At 37.6% G+C, this 6,834-nt stretch overlaps 1 long non-coding RNA gene across 1 annotated transcript; it reads right to left on the reverse strand.

The window, feature by feature from the left end:
• Positions 1-773: 773 nt before the first annotated feature.
• LOC114359781 (uncharacterized) lies at positions 774-3,141 on the reverse strand. Its single transcript, XR_003656450.1, has 3 exons — positions 3,056-3,141; positions 2,045-2,121; positions 774-823 (listed from the first exon to the last, which is right to left on the reverse strand). It is a non-coding gene; the product is annotated as an uncharacterized LOC114359781 (long non-coding RNA).
• Between the last annotated feature and the right edge of the window lie 3,693 nt (positions 3,142-6,834).

A 6,834-nucleotide genomic window follows, 5' to 3' on the forward strand; every position in this document is an offset into this window, starting at 1 on the left:
ACATTTCAATCGTGGAATGCGTCAATAAAACATTAAGTTTTCGTTTGCGAAATCGAATAAATGCAAGCGACGGCACTCGCTCGAGCGATATTTGCAAGTTTATAAAAACGCTGGCAAATAACAGTTCACCTTTTATATAGAAGAGTAAATATTAGTGAGTTTCGTGTTTAAAAAAAACCCAATCAATTACAGAAGGTAACAATTTCAAAAAAATACCATCACACTAAAAATGATCATGGCATGGCCTAACCCATTACCTTATATTCTTTGCACGGTACCATAGTTCATGTTTATTTAGGTAAGTAGGTACGTATATTATAAAATTGTTAAAAAATAATTTTCTGCATTTTTGTATTTAGATATTTGTTTTAGAATACAATATGTATTTGATATCAGAAAGAAACAAATTGCGCACGTGATTAATTCGAGCCACCTAGACATAAGTAAATAATTATTGTAGAAAAATAACATATCTTAAACTAAAAACGCAAGTACCGAAGTCTGAAACCAACCTGAAAACGACATTTAAGGACGAAGAACACCTTATCAACCCGGAAACGGATCGCATCGTAAACGTAACTCAAGGCAGTCTTCTTTTTATGAAACTCTATATTGCGACGCACACTTATCCACACCGTAATGTAAACGCCTCGCCTCTATTGACAGCGCGGCGATACAGTGTTGATCCCTTTCCGGGTTGATAAGTGTGTGATGACCTTTAACCATAAAATAAAACCCAATGATAAAAGTCAAACAAAACATGCACCTTACCTTGTCTACGCCTGACGCAAGTCCCTGCTGCATGCCTGCCACCGCTGCTGAGCTGTAACAAAAAAGGAAAAATAATTACCAAAACTAATTATGATTATGAATAGATGATGCCCAAGTAAAGTAAATAAAAGGACCCTCCTTTTATACATTTATTCCTACTTTTTAAATTGAAATGCTTATATCTAATGTCTAAAAGGCCCACACTAGGTGGACCGACGATCCGGTGAAAGTCGCGGGAAGTAACTAGATGCGGGCAGTGCAGGACCAGTCGTTATGAAAATCCTTGGGGGAGGCCTTAGTCCTGCAGTGGACATCATCTGGCTGAAACGAACTTTATCTGTCTAAAAGAAAAACCCTTAGTAATTTTCCACGAAGAAATATAAGCAAAGTCGACCTAAAAATGTGCTCTTCATACAGTAAATCCAGTGAATTTTGTTTAAAGTCGGCTTAGTATTAGGCAGTCATAGCGGGCTAAGTAAGTTCCCTTGTTAAATACATAATAACAGTTACTCGCGGTGAGGTTCGAGCCAGCTAATCAGGCTAGTTGCGGAAAAGCGGGCTTGGTGTGAGGCACAGGAGTTTGGTGGACTGGGGATTTCTTTAATCCACAACGAGGACACTCTTGACCTGTGATAAAATCTTATTGATTATATCACACGATAAATATATGATCATATCATATAAAATCGATAAAATGGGGCGATAAACGCTTATCGCGGTGCGCATCCTAGGATAGAATGTAATGATGAGGCCGAAAGTGGAAGCTTCACCCGGAATCCTCAACCACAGAGGAACTGGCTATCTTACCTCTAACTGCCGGAACACAACAACTTTGTTTTAACATTGTTATGGCAACAGACATAAGGAAGATGGTGGTAGCTAGTCAGGCGGACTTAGAACAAATCCTACTACCAACCAAATCGAACAAAAAAATCTTCCCCCGCTGGGAATTAATCGATTCCCGGACCTCTGGTTCTAAAGCAGGGGTAGACACTAGACTACAGAGGCTGTTTATAGAGCTAGCTATTTTTATTCGACTACCTTTCACTTTCAAGCTAATTTCATCCAGTGGACAAAGGCCTCACTATGAATGGATTACCACAACGATTTTACATGGAATTTCAGAACAATGATAACGCATGTTAACTGAGTTTGGATCCAATTCCAATGAAAAACAGAAGGATTATTATGAATAAAAATATTGACATTATAGATTCAACAAAAATAAGTACGACTAATTTTAGATTGAATAGGAATATTAAGAAACACTCACTCGAATTCACCCGTAGTTTTCATCTGTAACTGCTGCAGCAACTGTTTCTTTGCGCCATTTGTCATAAATACAGCACACTGGAACAAAAATAAAACATTATTATCTATACTAATATTATAAATGCGAAAGTAACTCTGGTCTGTCTGTCTCGCTTTCACGTCTAAACCACTAAACCGATTTTAATGAAATTTGGCATAAAGATAGTTTGAGTCCCAGGAAAGGACATAGGATAGTTTTTATCCCGGTTTTTGAAACATGGACGCGCGCGATAAAGTTTTTCTGTGACAGACAAAATTCCACGCGGGCAAAGCCGCGGGCGGAAAGCTAGTATTAAATAAATAACTTTTCAATTTTATAAGTAATACGAAAGATATAAGGAATCTAATATATCGCTCTCGTCTCATAACTCGAAGTCCAACAAAAAGAGCCTCCATATCTGAAGATACTTTTAAAATCACTTCAGCGAAAGGGTAAAGTGCATTTCTGCGTTCAGATCGCTCCGCTCACACTCTGCCAGTTATGGGGGAATTTGAGAAATGGCTTATTGTTGTTCATGCGATAAAAATCGCCAAAAAACTTCACAAAGACGAAGGTAAATCTATTAAGATACGAGTACGTTTTTTTTAAAAATACATTTATTTTTTTAAAAAGTCTACAAAATAATCAATAGCAATGGTTCTACTAGCTTCATTTGGGAATCGTATTTGGAATTTGACGAAGATCGACAAAATATTTTAGCGATTCTGCGGGCTATGTCAGTCACTCTGGTTCTCCTACGGATCTCCTCATTTCTGATTAGATCACGCAGGGAAACTCCGAGCATAGCACGCTCCATCGCTCTTTGGATGCAAGCGGCGCAGGACCGGTCTTTGTGGAAATCCTTGGGGGAGGCCTTTGTCCAGCAGTGGACGTCTTTCGGCTGAAACGAACGAACGAACGAACGAACGACAAAATATATAGGTAGGTACAAAAATATATTTTAGATTGGATGAAAGAATATGAAAAACTTACTTGTGTGCATTCCGTAGTCTTCTCTTTGACAGGTTCACCGTTCAGAGCTCCTCGGAGCTGTTGTCATTGTCGTTTGGTTTAACGGCAACGCCACACTGAAATTAGAAACGAAACAATATAACATTTTAAATCTTAAAATATAACCCTACGCCGACAGGCAATGGAGTGTTGAAAATTGATAACACTAACGTCCGTATTCACAAACGATGCTTGCTTAAGTGAATCACCAAATCGAACGCACAGCGTTGAATAGAGTTCTGTGATTGGTTAGTGTGTCAGCCTGTGCGTCCACGCGGACTGTTAGAACTCATCGTAATGTTTGCGAATACGGGCGTAAGTATTAGTAGTTTCTTTTGGCTATAGCCGAGAATTGAACTAGACACCTTCTGCTCGAGGTCCCAGACGTTACTGCGCCAAATGGTTACCTATCTCACGCTCAGCTTTGAAGCCCTACTTCAAGCAAACACAATTAATGAGGTATTTACCGCAAAACCTACACAAAGCTAATTATGAACGCGAATATAAAATGCAATCAGTACCTAATTACACTAAGGCTGAGTTGCACGATCAAGATCACGATCAGTTTATTATTTTTGTTTACGCAGACACTGTATGTTGGATGTTTTTAATAAAGTATGTAGAACAAGCAATATTATGTAGCACATCGTATTGATTTTAAATCTTAAATGTAACTTGTGTAGATTTTAATTTTTTTAATTATATATTATTATGTATAAATATTAGATTATATATTTTGCTAGAAATAGTTCTATTAATAAAGTAATGTAAGCCTTTTTTTTTTGCCTGAGATACAGGAATTATAATTCTTAGTTCAGGCACGTATGTACTTTTACCTATTATAGTTTAATATTAGCCTATTGTTAAAAACTGTCAATAAGTTATTCAATAAAGAATTTATTTATTTATTTATTATTTATTTATTTATCTTATTTTAACTTCGACAAACGTCAAAAATCTGTCAAACTCCATACAAAAAGCACCGGTTATCGTTATATTTACCGTTAAAGTTGGGTGGTGCAACTCAGCCTTAAACAATAATACTCGTATGATTTGGTACCTTTCTTTTGTGCTTTTCCTAGGTCTTCAAACAACGTAAATAAAAATGAACCTGTGATCAGTGCAATCAGTGACCTCCGAACAAACACAGTACACTTCCTGCTACTACCAAGTACTATTACCACTGGTCACCTCCATCACGCTACCAACATTTGTTTTTTTTTTCACTACACTCAGGTTAAAATAAATATTTCGATTATAAATACAGTCGATTGATACTTAAAACAATGCAAGACTCATTACAAAACCAAACAATAATACGAAAGTCGCTTCGTATGACGCGCACAATGTTATTTCGTCGGGTTCTATTATCAAGTGATGAAACATCCAACAGCCGCACCCACAATTTAAAAGTAGACTACCTCCCGATATTTAATAAAAATACGCGCCTAAACTACCCACCTTAACGCATCCACGGAACACATCGTAGATTAGCCTATTATATATATAGATAATATAACTATATTAACTATCTATAATATAGCATCGGAAAACGGCCGACTAGCTTGGTGGTTCACGCACCGCGTTACTATACAAGAGGTCGCGGGTTCGATTAAAAAAATATGTCCAGGAACCTATTATTGCTTGTTTCGGCCGGTTATGTTTATTTAAAAATGTTGATAGGTATGCAGACGTTCTACATATAAGTAGTTCATCAAGAATTTGATAAAAAATAAATCATTAGATAAAATAATTTAAAAATGAATGTAAATATTAACAAACACTTACCTAGTATGCGTTCCGTACTTTTCTTTTAAACATGTCCATCTTTAGGACTTTCGCGGCATCATTTTCCTTGTCGTTTTCTTTGACATGTACACGTAGTACTACCGCCACACTGAAACAAGAAACAAAACATGTTGGTTCACTTTTACATGAAATATAAAAACTGGGGAAGGCATTAATTTGTGAAAAAAGTATCCGAGGTTCTATTGGCCCCAACCGGGAATCGAACTTGGAACACCTGACGCTCGAGGCTACGCCACTGCGCCATCAGCTATTGGAAGTTTTAGTCCCATCACTGCGCTCATGTAGTTTTGGAGGCCTACGTCCAAAACAAAGTACGGTTCACCTCAATACGTACAGACACAAAGCAAATAGTGAATATGAATGCAATCAGTAGGTATCTAGGTAAAATATAGCTAAATTAGTAAGTAGGTACTTTTTTGATGGTTTTCCATCTTCAAACACCCATCACGTCACAAGAATGTGTGGCCCCCGCGCACAAACAAAATCTACACTTTTTTTCCCATCACACTGCCATGAATTTATTTTTACACTACACAGTTTATAATATTTGTCTGATTTTGAATACAGTCGATCGACACTTAAAACAATGCAAAAACTGATTCGTCTCACTACAAAACCGAACAATATTGGAAAAAGAAAAAAAGTAGCTTCGTATTGACGCGCACTATGTTATTCTGTCGGGTGCTATTAGCAAGTGACGAAACGTCCAACGGCCGCACCCGCAATTTAAAAGTAGACTACCTCTCGATGAAAATTATAAAATGAGCGCCCGAACTACCCACCTAACGTATTACACGGAATTCACCGTACACACATAGTATAGTATAGGTAAGTATGGAATCGGATGATGGCCGCCTGGCTTAGTGGTTACCGCACCGCGACTTGTGCCGCGACTATGCTGGTCAGAGGTCGCGGGTTCGATTCCTAAATGTTGAGTGCAGGAACATTTTTGTTTCAGTTTTTTTCTAAACATATAATGTTGATAGTACAAGTATTGCTTTGGGATTAGGCAGGCAACAAATAATTATTTAGACTGAATGGAAATATTTAAAAAAAACTCACTCGTATGTATTTCGTAATTTTCTTTTGAACAGGTTCACCTTTAGGAATTTCTCAGCTACTCTTGAGGTTTTCTTGAGCGTACACGTAGTAAGTACCGCCACACTGGAACAAGACATAAAACATGTAGGTTCACTTTTACATGAAATATAAAAATTAGGGAAGACATTAATTTGTGAAAATAATATCAGAGTTTCTAAGGATTGGCCCCAACCGGGAATCGAACTTAGAACACTATACACTCGAGGCTACGCTACTGCTCCATTGACTATTTGACGCTTTAGTCCATGCACCGCGCTCATGTACGTACTTTTGAAGGCCTGCGTCCAAAACAAAGTACGATTTCACCGCAATATGTACTGACACAAAGCAAACGGTAAATATGAATTCTAGGTACCTTTAAACTTTAAATTTTTAGTACCTTTGTGGTGGTTTTTCCATCTTCAAACACCCATCACGTCACAAGGATGTATGGCCCCCGCGGACAAACAAAATCTACACTCGTCTATCCCATTACATTAACACGAATTAATTTTTATACCACATAGTTTGTCTGAATTAAATACAGTCGATTGACACTTGAAACAATATAAAAACTGACTTGTCTCATTACAAAACCAATGTTGGAAAAAGAAAAAAGTATTTACGAATCGACGCGCGCGCGCACAATGTAACTCTGTCGGGTTCTATTATCAAGTGATGAAATATCTAACGGTCGCGGCCGCACCCACAATTTAAAAGGAGACTACCTCGCGATACTTAATAAAAATACGCGCCATAACTACCCACCTTAACGCATACACGGAGCTATGACGGAGCCACGGAGCTCACCGTAGATTAATAGCTATAGATATAGGTAATTATATTTACTGCTATAAAATCGGAAGACGTCG

Source organism: Ostrinia furnacalis, unplaced genomic scaffold (assembly GCF_004193835.3).
Source record: "Ostrinia furnacalis isolate ACB-3 unplaced genomic scaffold, ASM419383v2 OfSCF4658, whole genome shotgun sequence".
Lineage (NCBI taxonomy): Eukaryota > Metazoa > Arthropoda > Insecta > Lepidoptera > Crambidae > Ostrinia > Ostrinia furnacalis.